The following is a 15,954-nucleotide window of genomic DNA, read 5'->3' as shown; positions in this document are numbered from 1 at the left end:
GGGAGGCCGCACCAAGGCCGCGGGGCGGGGGGCGCACCCACGTCCTGGGGCCTCACGACGACCCGGAGAGGACTCGCATCCGCAAGACCGCGTCCGAAAATCATCAAACTGATATATTTGTGACAAGAAAGTGCTTAATTCCATTCAGCAAGGTTGTTTCTGTGTATCAGTAAACTCATGGGAGCATTGACCACCCCATGTGTGGCAGCAGATGGTTCCGTCCAACATGGCGGCCTCCCCTTTCCTTTCCCGTCGGACGCTGCGGGGCGGGACTGAACTATTTGTGGCGCTGAAGGCGGGGACAAGAAATGATTTTAGTACCCGGAATGCTAGGAAAATGTCCTCTAACTCAACAGTTAATACCCTGGAAGAGTGGAGACTCAACAGGCGATTGCTCAGGGCGTCTGAGCCTTTCGCTAGGGAAACCGTTTAGTTTACGTTACTAAAGTCCCCCCTGTCCGTGTCTGTCACTTGGACTCGCCTACTGACTGGGCAAAAGGACAGACTACTTCAAAATAGAAAAGGAATTCGGGGCGAGCCAGAGAGGGCCCACAGGACTAGAAGGACGACTGCCTGGCGCGATACAAAAATGTATGCAAGTTTCTTTAATCGCTTACCCCCAGTCCTTCCCTAGTGGCCGTCACCGCCTGTTTCCCCCCATTCGGGCTTTCACAGTGGTTCAGTCCATCCGAGGCCACCGCCTTCCGCGCGGGAGAGCGCGGGTCACGTGGGGGCGGGGGCGGGTCCTCGCCGCGTGGGGCTCGAGGCTGACTCCGGAGGGCTCGGAGCGATTCGCTCTGCTTGGGTGCTCACGGGACGGGCATTGGGTGCATGTGGCTTCTATCTTGTTTTTTGCCGGAGTGGAGGACAACCACTGGTTGGGGGATGTCGTAATCATCCTAGAAAATAACCCAGTGGATCACGCCTGTTATCCCAGCACTTTGGGAGGCTGAGGTGGGAAGATCGCTTGAGCTCAGGAGTTCGAGACCAGCCTTGCCAACATAGCACCACCCCCCCCGCCCCCGCCAGCCCTCATCTCTACGAAAATTAAATAAATAAATAAAACAGGTGGTACCCAGAGGCTGGGGTGGAGAGTGGGGAGTGTTTATCGGGGACGGACCTTCAATTTGGGAGGATGAGAACGTTTTGGAGATGACGGTGGTGATGGTACAACATGGTGAATGTACTTGATGCCACTGAACTGTGTACTAAACTTCTTATTAAAATGGCTAGGCCCTGCGCGGTGGCTCACACCTCTCTTCCCAGTACTTTGGGAGGCCAAGGCAGGAGGATCGCTTGAGCCCAAGAGTTCAAGACCAGTCAGGGCAACATAGTGAGACCCTGTCTTCGAAAAAATAAAATAAAATGCCAGAAAGGTAAATTTTATGTATATTTCATGCTATAGTTTTTTGTTTGTTTGTTTTCAGAGACAGGGTCTCGCTGTGTTGCCCAGGCTAGAGTGCGGTGGCATAATCACAGCGTCGCTGCAATCGGGACCTTCCAGCCTCAAGAGAATCCTCCCACCTCAGCCTCCCAAACTGCCAGGATTACAAGCGTGAACCACCACGCAGGGCCTAGCCATTTTAATATGCAATTTAGTATACAGTTCAGTGACATTAAGTACATTGCCAAGTACTTGGGACTGAAGGTACGTGCCACCATGCCCAGCTAATTTCTTTATTTGTAGATAGGATCTTACTGTGTTGCCCAGGCTGGTCTCAAACTCCTGGCCTCAAGCAGTCTTCCTGCCTCAGCTTCCCAAAGTGCCGGGACTATAGGCATGAGCCACCACATCCATCCCATCCTAACGGTGTTTAGAAGAGCGAAAAAGCAGCAGAGTCTTCCCATGCCTAGTACCAGGTTTGACTGCTTCTCATTATGCTGTCAGTGGTGTATCTTTGGGCAGGTCACTTAATGCCTCCGCCTCAGTTTCCCCATCTGTACAATAAGGGATGACAATTTTTTTTTTTTTTATTTAGACGGAGTGTTGCTCTGTTGCCTAGGCTGGAGTGCAGTGGCACGATCTCGGCTCACTGCAAGCTCCACCTCCCGGGTTCACGCCATTCTCTTGCCTCAGCCTCCCGAGTAGCTGGGACTACAGGTGCCCACCACCACACCCAGCTAATTTTTTGTATTTTTAGTAGAGATGGGGTTTCACCATGTTAGCCAGGATGGTCTCAATCTCCTGACCTCGTCATCCGCCCATTTTGGCCTCCCAAAGTGCTGGGATTACAAGCATGAGCCACCGCGCCTGACCAGGGATGACAAATATTTTAAACAGAGATGGGTTCTCGCTATGGTTCCTAGATTGGACTTGAACTTCTGGGCTCAAGCGACCCTCCTCCTTCAACCTCCCAAAGTGCTGGGATTTCAGGCGTGAGCCACCACACCCAGCCAGGTGGCCGGATAACACATTTTAGTGTGTGGCTGGTGAAACAGTTCCACAAAGGAAAACTAGATTTCATCTCCAGACCAAATTATCCTTCCAATTTCTAGTTTCCTCTGCAGCTTTCCTTAGATCATCGGGCTCTGCCAACCCTTTTCTTCTAGAAAATGCTGAGAGGTAGCAAGTCAGTGAACAAGAAGCAAATACTAACCAAAGAGCTTGAAAACAGATGATTTTGGCTTGGCAACTGCACGTTGCCGTGTTTAGACAAGGAAAACTCTTCTACGGCAGGCATGCATTGCACAAAGGAGGCACTCTTCACTTTGCTGGGGAATCAACTTCCTTAGCCTATTTTATTTATTTATTTATTTATTTTTTTTGAGACGGAGTTTCGCTCTTGGTGCCAGGCTGGAGTGCAGTGGCGCAGTCTTGGCCCACTGCAACCTCCGCCACCTGGGTTCAAGCGATTCTCCTGCCTCAGCCTCCCGAGTAGCTGGGATTACAGGCGCCCACCACCACACCTGGCTAATTTTTGTATTTTTAGTAGAGATGGGGTTTCACCATGTTGGTCAGGCTGGTCTCGAACTCCTGACCTCAGGTGATCCACCTGCCACAGCTTCCCAAAGTGCTGGGATTACAGGTGTGAGCCACCGTGCCCGGCCTTCCTTAGCCTTTTCTACAGGTAAAATTACACACATACTCATGGTACAGAAAATATAACTAAGAAGTACTGCTGTTGATAGTGAAAAGTGTGTGAGTGCCTACTTTGTGGTAGGCACTCTGGTGAGGGTACAGTGGTGAGTAAACCCTGTGTGTTTACATAGTTTACATGAGCCTCTCTGTGATGGGTTCATAAATTCTTTGACACTCCTGCTTTTAAAAGGTGGAGGCAGATGCCCCCCTTAAGTGTGGGTGAACTTGAGGCATGGTGCAGTGGATCATACCTGTAATCCCCACACTTGGGGAGGCCACATTGGGAGGACCGCTTGAGCCCGGGAGATCAAGACCACCCTGGGCAACATAGTGGGACCTGGTTGCTACAAAAAAAAAGTTAGTCTGGGCGCGGTGGCTCACACCTGTAATCCCAGCACTTTGGGAGGCCAAGGCGGGGAGATCACAAGGTCAAGAGGTTGAGACCATCCTGGCCAACATGGTGAAACCCCGTCTCTATTAAAAATATAAAAATTAGCTGGGTATGGTGGCAGGTGCCTGTAGTCCCAGCCACTCTGGAGGCTGAGGCAGGAGAATCGCCTGAACCCGGGAGGTGGAGGTTGTAGTGAGCTGAGATCACACCATTGCGCTCCAGCCTGGGCAACAGAGCGAGCCGCCGTCTGAAAAAAAAAAAAAAAAAACAGCCAGGCGTGGTGGCACGCACCTGTAGATTCAGCTACTCAGGAGGCTGAGGCAGGAGAATCGCTTGAACCAGGGAGGCAGAGGCTGCAGAGAGCCGAGATGGCCTCACCGCACTCCATCCAGGATGATGCAGCAAGACTCCGTCTCAAAAAATATATATATTTCAAAAATAAGAAATTAGCTGGGCCTGGTGGTGTGCCTGGTGGTATGCTCTTGTAGTCCCATCTACTCTGGAGGCTGAGGTGGGAGAATCGCTGGAACCCAGGAGTGCAACGAGGTGATCTCGGCTCACTGCAACCTCCGCCTCCCGGGTTCAAGTGATTCTCCTGCCAAAGCTTCTTGTGCAGCTGGGATTACAGGCACCTACCACTATGCCCAGCTAATTTTTGTAATTTTAGTAGAGGTGAGGTTTTGCCATGTTGCGCAGGCTGGTCTCGAACTCCTGACCTCAGGTGATCTGCCTGCCTCAGCCTCCCAAAGTGTTTGGATTGCAGGCGTGAACCACCAAGCCCGGGGGTATTTTTTTTTTTTTTGAGACAGAGTCTCGCTGTGTTGCCCAGGCTGGAGTGCAGTGGCACGATCTTGGCTCACTGCAAGCCCTACCTCCAGGGTTCATGCCATTCTCCTGCCTCAGCCTCCCAAGTAGCTGGGAATACAGGTGCCCGCCACCACGCCCGGCTGATTTTTTTTGTATTTTTTTAGTAGAGACGAGGTTTCACCATGTTAGCCAGGATGGTCTCGATCTCCTGACCTCGTGATGCGCCTGCCTCGGCCTCCCAAAGTGCTGGGATTACAGGTGTGAGCCAATACGCCTGGCAGTATGTTTTTTCTACATATGCATGCTTACAATAAAGTTTATAAATTAGGCACAGTAAGAGATTAACAGCAATAACTAATAGAAAAATTATAACAATATATTGTCATAAAAGTTATGTGGATGTGGTGTTTGGTGGTGTGTCTGTGTCTCTCTGTCACATTTTCTTCATTATGTAATATTTTCCAACCATAATTGACCATAGGTAATTGAAACAGTGGAATGTGAAACTGGGGGTCGGGGGCGCTACTGTGTTTGGAAGCAGTCTTCCCAGATGTAATCAAGATGAAGTCAAAGTGGACGAGAGTGGACCCTAAATCAATGATTGATGTCCTTATTAGAAGAAGGAAATTATGGCCGGGCATGGTGGCTCACGCCTGTAATCCCAGCACTTTGGGAGGCCAAGGTGGGCGGATGCATTACCTGAGGTAAGGAGTTCGAGACCAGCCTGAACAACATGGTGAAACCCCATCTCTACTAAAAATACAAAAATTAGCCAGGCATGGTGGCACATGCCTGTAATCTCAGCTACTCGGGAGGCTGAGGCGGGAGAATCACTTGTACCCCGGAGGTGGAGGTTGTGGTGAGCGGAGATTGCACCATTTCACTCCAGCCTGGGCAACGAGCAAAAATCCATCTCAAAAAAACAAACAAACAACAACAAAAACTTATTCGATTTTTTGTTTTTATTATTTTTATTTATTTATTTATTTATTTATTTATTTATTTATTTATTTTTTGAGATGGAGTCTCACTCTGTCGCCCAGGCTGGAGTGCAGTGGTGCAATCTCGGATCACTGCAAGCTCCGCCTCCCGGGTTCAAGCAATTCTCTTGCCTCAGCCTCCCTAGTAGCTGGGACTACAGGTGCCCGCCACCACACCCGGCTAATTTTTTGTATTTTTAGTAGAGACGGGTTTCATCCTGTTAGTCAGGATGGTCTCAATCTCCTGATCTCATGATCCGCCCGCCTTGGCCTCCTGAAGTGCTGGGATTACAGCCGTGAGCCACTGCGCCTGGCCTATTATTATTATTTTTTAACAGGGTCTCACTCTGTCACCCAGGCTGGAGTACAGTGGTGCCGTCGCACCTCACTGTAGCTTCAGTCTCACAGGCTCACCTTAGCCTCCTGAGTATCTGGTAGTACAGATCCACACCACCACATCAGGCTACCTTTTTGTTTTTCTGTAGAGATGGGGTCTCACTATGTTGCTCAGTCTGGTCTTGAACTCCTGGGCTCAAGCAGTTCTCCCAACTCTGCCTCCCAAAGTGCTACAGGCATGAGCCAGCAGGCCTGGCCTCCGCTGGTCAATTTCTGAGCCTCTGAAGTGAAGGAGTGGGAAACCAGAGGCACCGCACCAACCCTGGCAGCAGAGACGGCTGGATGAGGCTCCCGGGCTGACCTGCAGCGTGGCCTGTGTTGTGCTTCCATGGGTAGATTTTTTCCTTTTTCTTTTTGAGACAAGGTCTCACTCTGTCACCCAGGCCGGGAGCATAGTGGCGCAATCATGGCTCACTGCAGCCTCAAACTCCCAGGCTCGTGATCCTCCCGCCGCCTCCTCCTGAATAGCTGAGACTATAGGAGTGCACCACTGTGCCCGGCTAATTTTTTAAATTGTTTATTTAGAGGGTGAGGCACAGTGGCTCCCACCGGTAATCCCAGCACTTTGGGAGAGTGAAGCAGGAGGATCATCTGAGGTCAGGAGTTCAAGACTAGCCTGGCCAACATGGTGAAACCCTATCTCTACTAAAAATACAAAATGTAGCCGGGTGTGGTGGCAGGCGCCTGTAATCCCAGCTACTCAGGAGGCTGAGGCAGGAGAATCACTTGAGCCCAGGAGGCAGAGGCTGCAGTGAGCCGAGGCTGTGCCACTGCACTCCAACCTAAATGACAGAGGGAGACTCTGTGTCAAAAAAAAAATTGTTTTTAGAGATGGGGGAGAGGGTCTGACAGTGTTAGCCCAAGCTGGTCTTGAACTCCTGGCCTAGAGCAATCCTTCTGCGTTGGCCTCCCAAAGTGCTGGGATTATAGGCATGAGCCACCGTGCTCGGCCCAGGGGTAAGCTTTAATTTCCATCAAAACTCTTCCTAAAGAAACGTGACTTCATTTTAAGGCCAAATTTATAGTTTCCGTGAAATTGTAAGTTTTATGGGTTCGTTGCATTTCTATTGATATTAACATTGGTTCATAACTATGAAAATGAAAAATGTTCCGCCACACGGCCCCTTGGGGAAGCCTGACATGGCTGGGGAGAGAGGCTGCCTGAGCCCGGAGACTGGGCCGAGACTAACCCCTCCCTTGCTATCAAGAGAGCCTCAACGTTTCTAGGCCTCAGTTTTCTTACCTCGCAGGCTTGGGGGAGGTTGGATGAGATAATGTAGGAAAGCTGTGCCTTTATTTTCCTGTGGGTTTATCTTAACAGAATGAGAAGTATTTCCAAGTAGGCCAACCAGGTTCTGAGTGTGGGGATTTCATGTCTTTGAGGAAGAGGCTCAGAGCCGGGAAGTGTCCAGTCCCTGAGCCTGGGAGCCATGAACCGGGTGGTAGAGATCCAGGGTGACCCTTCCAGGGCCCAGGCAGGTGAGATCTCTAGTGGGGTGGCTCCGGGTGTAGCCTGGGAGCCTCATGCTGGGCTGGAGAGGACTGAGACTCTGACCTCACCACCTGTCCACCATGGGCCAGCCTGGGTGGGTTTGTGGACATTCAGGACCTGTCACAGGAGGCTGAGGCAGGAGGATAGCTTGAGCCTGGAAGGTTGAGGCTGCAGTGAGCCAGGATCGAGCCACTGCACTCCAGCCTGGGCAACAGAGTGACACCTTGTCTCAAGAAAAGCTAAATTGGCCAGGCGCGGTGGCTCACGCCTGTAATCCCAACACTTTGGGAGCTGAGGTGGGCAGATCTCTTGAAGGCAGGAGTTCAACATCAGCCTAGACAACATGGTGAAATCTCATCTTTACAAAAAATACCAAAAAATTAGTTGTGTGTGGGGGCGTGCTCCTGTAGTCCCAGCTTCTTGGGACGCTGAGGCAGGAGAATCGCTTGAACATGGGGTGGGGGTAGAGATTGCAGTGAGCCGAGATCACACCACTGCACTCTAGCATGAGCGACAGAGTGATACACTGTCTCAAAAAAAAAAAAAAAAAAAGTTAAATTAAAAATACAGGGGGTAGGGTGAAAAAAATAAACTAAAAATATAACAAATTTAAAAGTTTAACATTTAAAAAAGGAAAATAATTTGGGAGATAGTGGTGGTGATGGCTGCGTCAGTGTGAACATGCTTTATGCCAGTATACCATATGCTGTAATGTGGTTAAGATGGTACATTTTATGTTATGTACACTTTACTATAATATTATGCATTTTTTTACTTTTTTTTTTGTTTTGTTTTTGAGACGGAGCCTCACTCTGTCACCCAGGCTGGAGTGCAGTGGTGTGATCTCGGCTCACTGCAACCTCCGCCTCCCAGGTTCAAGCAGTTCTCCTGCCTCAGCCTCCTGAGTAGCTGGAATTGCAGGTGTGAGCCACCGCACCAGGCTTTTTTACAATTTTTTTAAAGAAAAAAAAATTGAAAGTCATGATTTTTTGGTTGTAGTTCTCTTGCTAACTTGTGGGTAGCCTTTTTTTTTTTTTTTTTTTTTTTGAGACAGAGTCTCACTGTGTTGCCCAGGCTGGAGTGCAGTGGCACAATCTCTGCTCACTGTAACCTCCGCCTCCCGGGTTCAAATGATTCTTCTGCCTCAGCCTCCTCAGTAGCTGAGATTACAGGCACACACCACTATGCCTGTCTAATTTTTTTTTTTTTAATTTTTAGTGGAGATGGGGTTTTACCATGTTGGCCAGCTGGCCTCGAACTCCTGACCTCAGGTGATCCGCCCGCCTCGGCCTCTCAGAGTGCTGGAATTACAGGTGTGAGCCACCGCGCCTGGCCACTCGCTGGGTAACCTTGGAAAAGATACTGGGCCGGGCGCGATGCCTCACACCTGTAATCCCAGCACTTTGGGAGGCCGAGGCGGGCGGATCATGAGGTCAGGAGATCGAGACCATCCTGGCTGACATGGTGAAACCCCATCTCTACTAAAAATATAAAAAATTAGCCGGGCTTGGTGGCGGGCGCCTGCAGTCCCAGCTACTCCGGAGGCTGAGGCAGGAGAATGGTGTGAACCCGGAAGGCGGAGCTTGTAGTGAGCTGAGATCGCGCCACTGCACTCCAGCCTGGGCGACAGAGCGAGACTCCGTCTCAAAAAAAAAAAAAAAAAAAAGAAAGAAAGAAAGGAAAGAAAAAGATACCGTACTCGCCAGAGCCTCTGCCTTGCCCTGGGTGGAGCGTGCAGGCTAGAGGGGGAGCTAGGTAGCTTGGACCCATTTAGGTGTCAGGAACTGTGGACAGAATTCGAGTTGGCAGAAGAAACGATTCACCTACAGATGGCGATCTTAGCCCGCCCTTTTCAGCGTGTGAACTAGGCTTGCTTTTTTACTTAGTTTCTTTTTTAAATTCCTTACATAGTAGGAAGCCCAAAAAGCAGCTTTCTCTCCAGCAAGTTTCTCAGTATCTCAGTAATTTCTCCAGGATGTTCTACATAAACCGGTCTGTGTCCAATCTCGCAGGGCACTTGGAGAAGCAAAGAGGCATCCATGGATTCAAAGGGTCCAGTGTGGGCCAGGCGTGGTGGCTCACGCCTGTAATCTCAACACCGTGGGAGGCCGAAGCGGGCAGATCACCTGAGGTCAGGAGTTCCAGACCAGCCTGGCTAATATGGCGAAACCCCATGTACTAAAAATACAAAACTTAGCTGGCCGTGGTGGCACACGCCTGTAATTCCAGCTACTTGGGAGGCTGACGCAGGAGAATTGCTTCAACCTGGGAGGTGGAGGTTGCAGTGAGCCGAGATCACACCACTGCACTCCAGCCTGGGCGACAGAGCAAGACTCCATCTCAACAAAACAAAACAAAAGAAAATAAAATGAGCAAAAAAAAAAAAGAATCCAGTGTGGCCCCAAATCATCTGAACTTCCCTGTCTCGTTTGACCATGCTGGCTTCCTCCTGGTTTTCCCTGCCGCCTACTGCCTGCGGCCAAAGGCTCTTTTTTTTTCGAGACAGCATCTCGCTCTGTCGCCCAAGCTGGAGTGTAGTGGTGCGATCTTGGCTCCCTGCAATCTCCACCTCCTGGGTTCAAGCGATTCTTCTGTCTCAGCCTCCTGAGGAGTGAGGACTACAGGCGCCCACCACCAAGCCTGACTAATTTTTGTATTTTTATTGGAAACGGGTTTCGCCGTGTTAGCCAGGCTGGTCTCAAACTCCTGACCTCAGGTGATCCGTCAGCCTCGGCCTCCCAAAGTGCTGGGATTACAGGCGTGAGCCACTGCGCCCGGCCCAAAGGCTCTTATTATTATTATTGTTTTGTGGAGATGGTGGGGGTGGGGAGCTGTCTTGCTATGTTGCCCCAGCTGGTCTTGAACTTCTGGCCTCAAGTAATTCTCCTACCTCAGGCTCCCATGGCTGGGATTACAGGTGAGCACCACGCCCTGTTCAAAGACTTATTTGACTTTCTACCTATGATGTTCGGCTTCTTCAAATGTAGAGGACTGAGGCAAGGACAGGAATCAGATGCTCCCTATTTCCCTATTCTTTTTTTTTTTTTTTTTTTTTTTTTGAGACAGAGTCTCAACCTCTGTCGCCCAGGCTGGAGTACAGTGGTGTGATCTCGGCTCACTGCAACCTCGCAACCTCCCCCTCCCAGGCTCAAGAGATCCTCTGAACTCAGCCTCCTGAGTACTTGTGGCTACAGGTGTGAGCCACCATACTTGGATAATTTTTTTCTGTTTTTTTTTTTTTGAGACAGAGTCTCTCTGTCGCCCAGGCTGGAGTGCAGTGGCGCGATCTCAGCTCACTGCAAGCTCCGCCTTCCAGGTTCACGCCATTCTCCTGCCTCAGCCTCCCGAGTAGCTGGGACTACAGGCGTCTGCCACCACGCCTGGCTAATTTTTTGTATTTTAGTAGAGACAGGGTTTCACTATGTTAACCAGGATGATCTAGATCTCCTGACCTTGTGATCTGCCCACCCCGGCCTCCCAAAGTGCTGGGATTACAGGCATGAGCCACCGCGCCCGGCTGCCTGGCCTTTTTTTTTGGTTTGTTTTGAGAGAGAGTCTTGCTCTTTCAGCCAGGCTGGAGTGCAGTGGTGAAATCACAGCTTATAGCAGCCTCGACCTCCTGGGTTCAAGCAACCCTCCTGTTTCGGCCTCCCCAGTAGCTGGGGCTACAGGCATGCACCACCATGGCCAGCTAATTTTATTTTTTGTAGAGACCAGGGTCTCACTATGTTGCCCATGCTACCCTCAAACTCCTGGGCTCAAGTCTTCTCCTAAAATCAATTTTCTCCTCTGTTCCTCAGAGGAAGCCATCATGTACCTGTAAGTAATGTATTCATTGTTTGGTATTTTTATTTATTTACAGTAGACCCATATGCCATTATAAGAAATAGGCTGGGTGCGGTGGCTCACGCCTGTAATGCCAGCACTTTGGGAGGCCGAGCAGGCAGATCACTTGAGGTCAGGAGTTCAAGACCACCCTGGCCAACAAAGTGAAACCCCGTCTCTACTAAAAATACAAAAATTAGCAGGGAGTGGTGGTGGGTGCCTATAATCCCAGCTACTCGGGAGGCTGAGGCAGGAGAATCGCTTGAACCCAGGAGGTGGAAGTTGCAGTGAGCTGAGATCTTGCCACTGCACTTCAGCCTGGGCAACAAGAGTGAAACTCCGTCTCAAAAAACAAAACAGAAATAAGAAATAATACCCTTTGCCCAGTATCCCCTAATGATGCAAAAGTACACAATAATATCACAACCAGAATGTTGACGCAAATAAAATCCACCAACCTTATTCACATTTCTTCTTCTTCTTTTTTTTTTTTTTTTTTGGACGGATTCTCACTATGTCTCGCCCAGGCTAGAGTGTGCAGTGGCACGATCTTAGCTCACTGCATCCTCCACCTCCTGGGTTCAAGTGATTCTCCTGCCTCAGCCTCCCAAGTAGCTGGGATTACAGGTGCCTGCCAGCAGGCCTGGCTAATTTTGTATTTTTAGTAGAGATGGGGTTTTGCCACATGGGCCAGGCTGGTCTTGAACTCCTGACCTCAGGTGATCTGCCTGCCTCAGCCTCCCAAAGTGCTGGGATTACAGGTATGTGAGCCACTGTGCCTGGCCAGATTTCCTCAGTTTTATTTGTCCCCTTTGGTTCATTTACGTCTTTAAATAGACGTGCTGCATTCCACAGACCCTTCTGCAGTTTCTTCACCCACAATGATGTTTTCAAGATCTATCCATTCTGGTACATGCTGTTCTAGTTTATACATTGCATGAATATATCACAATTTCTTATTCACTTCACATTCATATAAAAGTAGGTTGATTTGTTTTTTTTCAGTGTTATAAATAGTATTACAGTGAAGACTCTTATGCTTGTCTCTATGAGCTGTAGTTTAGAGAATATGACTAAAAGTAGGATTTCCGGGTCACAGGATATCTGCATTCTAATTTATTAGACATTAACAAGTTGTTCTCCAAAGTATCTATACCAATTTACACTCCCTCCAGCAGTGTGGGAATATTGCTGTTTCTTCCTATCTGCTGTGCATGAAAGGGTATCGTCTTGTTTGAATTTGCATTTCTCTGATGTAAGTAGGTGTCTGATTCAAGCAGAAAATGAAATTATTAAAAGGATCTAAAATCTCCAGGAGGGCTAGAGAACCAGGCTCAAAGCTATGCAGGCAGAAGTGTACTAATCAGGCCACAGCTGCTGGGCGGAGATGACACCGTCCCACTGCTGACTGCCGGATGTGACGGCTCAGACGCAGACAACATGGGGGGCAGACTCCATGCTAGGTGAGCCCCAGCCCCCACTCCCCTTTTTTCTTTTTTTTTTGTTTTTTGGGATGATGTCTTGCTCTGTCACCCAGGCTGGAGTGCAGTGGCGCAGTCTCGGCTCACTGCAACCTCTGCCTCCCAGGTTCAAGTGATTGTTGTACCTCAGCCTCCCAAGTAACTGGGATTACAGGCCACCACCACACCTGGCTAATTTTTGGATTTTGGATTTTTAGTAGAGATGAGGTTTTGCCATGTTGGCCAGGCTGGTCTCAAACTCCTGACCTCAGGTGATCTGCCTGCCTCGGCCTCCCAAAGTGATGGGATTACAAGCGTGAGCCGCTTGGAGCCCACTGTGCTTCAGGGCCCCGGCTCCCCGTTTAAGCCTGGGTGGCACACTGGGGAATGAATAGCTGGCATTTTATTTTACTTTATGTTATTTTGTTTTATCTTATTTTATGTTATGTTATGTTATTTTATTTTATTTTATTTTTTTGAGACAGGGTCTTGCTCTGTCACCCAGGCTGGAGTGGAGTGGCACAATCTCGGCTCACTGCAACCTCTGCCTCCTGGAGTCAAGTGATCCTCCCACCTCAGTCTCCCAAGTAGCTGGGATTACAGCCACCATGCCTGGCTAATTTTTTTTATTTTTTTTGAGACCGAGTCTCGCTCCATCGCCCAGGCTGGAGTGCAGTGGTGCAATCTCTGCTCACTGCAACCTCCACCTCCCGGATTCAAGTGATTCTCCTGCCTCAGCTTCCCGAGTAGCTGGGAGTACAGGCGCCTGCCCCGCACCCAGCTAATTTTTGTAGTTTTAGCAGAGATGGGGTTTCACCATATTGGCCAAGCTGGTCTCGAACTCCTGACCATGTGATCCGCCTGCCTCGGCCTCCCAAAGTGCTGGGATTACAGGCGTGAGCCGCCGTGCCCAGCTGGCTAATTTTTGTGTTGTTGGTATAGATGCGGTTTCATCATGTTGGCCAGGCTGTCCTCAAATGATCCTGAACTTAAATGGTCTGCTCGCCTCAGTGTCCCAAAGTGCTGGGATTACAGGTGTGAGCCACCACACCCAGCCACTTTATAATTTTTTTTTTTTTTGAGACGGAGTCTTGCTCTCGCTCTGTCACCCAGGCTGGAGTGCAGTGGCGTGATCTCGGCCCACTGCTACCTCCGCCTCCCAGGTTCACACGATTCTCCTGCCTCAGCCTCCCAAGTAGCTGGGACTACAGGCACCCACCACCACGCCCAGCTAATTTTTTTGTATTTTTAGTAGAGATGGGGTTTCACCGTGTCAGCCAGGATGGTCTCGATCTCCTGACCTCATGATCTGCCCGTCTGGGCCTCCCAAAGTGCTGGGATTACAGGTGTGAGCCACTGCCCCCGGCCTATAATTTTTTTAATAAAATAGAGAGGAGTTCTTACTATGTTGCCCAGGCTGATCTTGAACTCCTGAGCTCAAGCGATCTTCCCACCTTGGCCTCCCAAAGTACTAGGATTTTCTTTTTATTTTCCTTTTCTTGTTTTTGAGACTGAGTCTTGCTCTGTCGCCCAGGCTCAATTACGTGATCATGGCTCACTGCAGCCTTGAACTCCTGGGTTCAAGGGATCCTCCCGCCTCAGCCACCCAAATAGCTGGGACTACAGGTGCACGGCACCACGCCTGGCTAATTTTTTTTTTTTTTTGAGATGGAGTTTCGCTCTTGTTTCCCAGGCTGCAGTGAAATGGCAGGATCTCAGCTCACTGAAACCTCCACCTCCCCAGTTCAAACGATTCTCCTCCCTCAGCCTCCTGAGTAGCTGGGATTACAGGCCTGCGCCACCGTGCCTGGCTAATTTTGTATTTTTTAGTAGAGACAGGATTTCTCCATGTTGGTCAGGCTGGTCTTGAACTCCCGACCTCAGGTGATCGGCCCCCTTTGGCCTCCCAAAGTGCTAGGATTACAGGTGTAAGCCACTGCATTTGGCTCATATCTGGCATTTTTACCTTCTACGGTGGGAAGATAATCTTCTTTTATTTATTTATTTATTGAGATTGGATCTCACTCTGTCGCCCAGGCTGGAGGCTTCTAGTCTTTAAACTTTGTATATGTTAAAAATATTTTTTCCCAGGGTGTGGCTCATCTTTGCATCTTTGTTAATGGTGTCTTTCATCATACAGTTTGGTCATACTAAATGGCCAAATTATTAATATTTAAAATTATCAAGGCCAGGTGCCGTGGCTCACGACTGTAATCCCAGCACTTTGGGAGGCCAAGGTGGGTGGATTATTTGAGGTCAGGAGTTCGAGACCAGCCTGGCCAACATGGTGAACCCCTACCTCTACTAAAAATACAAAAATCAGACCGGGCGTGGTGGCTCACACCTGTAATCCCAGCACTCTGGGAGGCCGAGGCAGGTGGATCACCTAAGGTCAGGAGTTCAAGACCAGCCTGACCAATACGGTAAAACCCCGTCTCTACTAAAAATACAAAAAAATTAGCCGGTGGTGGGCGCCTGCAGTCCCAGCTACTTGGGCGGCTGAGGCAGCAGAATTGTGTGAACCTGGGAGGTGGAGCTTGCAGCGAGCCGAGATCATGCCACTGCACTCCAGCCTAGGCGACAGAGCGAGACTCCGTCTCTAAAAAATAAATAAATAAATAATGTAAATAAATAAATAAATAAAAGCAAGGGTGGAGCCGTATTTGGCTGATGGGCTATAGTTTGTCACCCTGTGTCCTGGGCTATAAAAATTACTCTATCTTCTCTCATCTCCATTTACATGATACTTCTGTCATGCACTGTAATTCTATCCTTTTTTTTTTTTTTGGGAGATGGAGTCTCGCTCTGTCGCCCAGGCTGCAGTGCAGTGGCCTGATCTCGGCTCACCGCAACCTCTGCCTCCTGAGTTAAGCGATTCTCCTGCTTCAGGCTCCCAAGTAGCTGTGGCTACAGCCCCCACCACCATGTCCGGCTGATTTTTGTATTTTTTAGTACAGACGGGGTTTCACCATATTGGCCAGACTGGTCTTGAACTCCTGACCTCAAGTGATCCGCCCTCCTCAGCCTCCCAAAGTGCTGGGATTACAGGCGTGAGCCACTGCGCCCAGCCCTGTAATTCTATCCTTAATAAAACCCTTGAGATTATTATTACTAATACATGCAATCAGTGCTTTTGAGATTTATCCATCTTGTGTGTTGAACATTTCTTTTCTCATTCCAGGCCTTCTACCTGGAATTGCTTTCTTTCTACCTGAAGTACATTTATTTATTTATTTATTATTTGTTATTTTTTTTTTTTTTGAGACAGCGTTTCCCTTTTATTGCCCAGGCTGGAGTGCAGTGGTGAGATCTCAGCTCACTGCAACCTCCGCCTCCCAGATGCAAGGATCAATCTCCTGATCTTGTGATCCGCCCGTCTCAGCCTCCCAAAGTGCTGGGATTACAGGCGTGAGCCACCGGGCCCGGCCTATTTTTAATTTTTTCTCACTCTGTCGTCCAGGCTGGAGTGCAGTGGTGCGATCTCCGCTCACTGCAACCTCCAACTCCTGGGTTCAAGTGATTCT

At 49.3% G+C, this 15,954-nt stretch overlaps 1 protein-coding gene across 1 annotated transcript in view; it reads left to right on the top strand.

The window, feature by feature from the left end:
- Window positions 1-79: 79 nt before the first annotated feature.
- SNX8 (sorting nexin 8) overlaps window positions 80-15,954 on the top strand; it is a 98,040-nt gene continuing 82,165 nt past the window's right edge. The window contains exon 1 of the mRNA XM_055346778.2: window positions 80-591. The gene's annotated coding sequence lies outside the window, so the exon portion shown is untranslated. The remainder of the gene's footprint in view (window positions 592-15,954) is intronic.

This window comes from Gorilla gorilla, chromosome 6 (assembly GCF_029281585.2).
Source record: "Gorilla gorilla gorilla isolate KB3781 chromosome 6, NHGRI_mGorGor1-v2.1_pri, whole genome shotgun sequence".
Lineage (NCBI taxonomy): Eukaryota > Metazoa > Chordata > Mammalia > Primates > Hominidae > Gorilla > Gorilla gorilla.
Note: the sequence above shows the minus strand (reverse complement) of the source record. Positions and strands in the feature narration are given on the sequence as shown.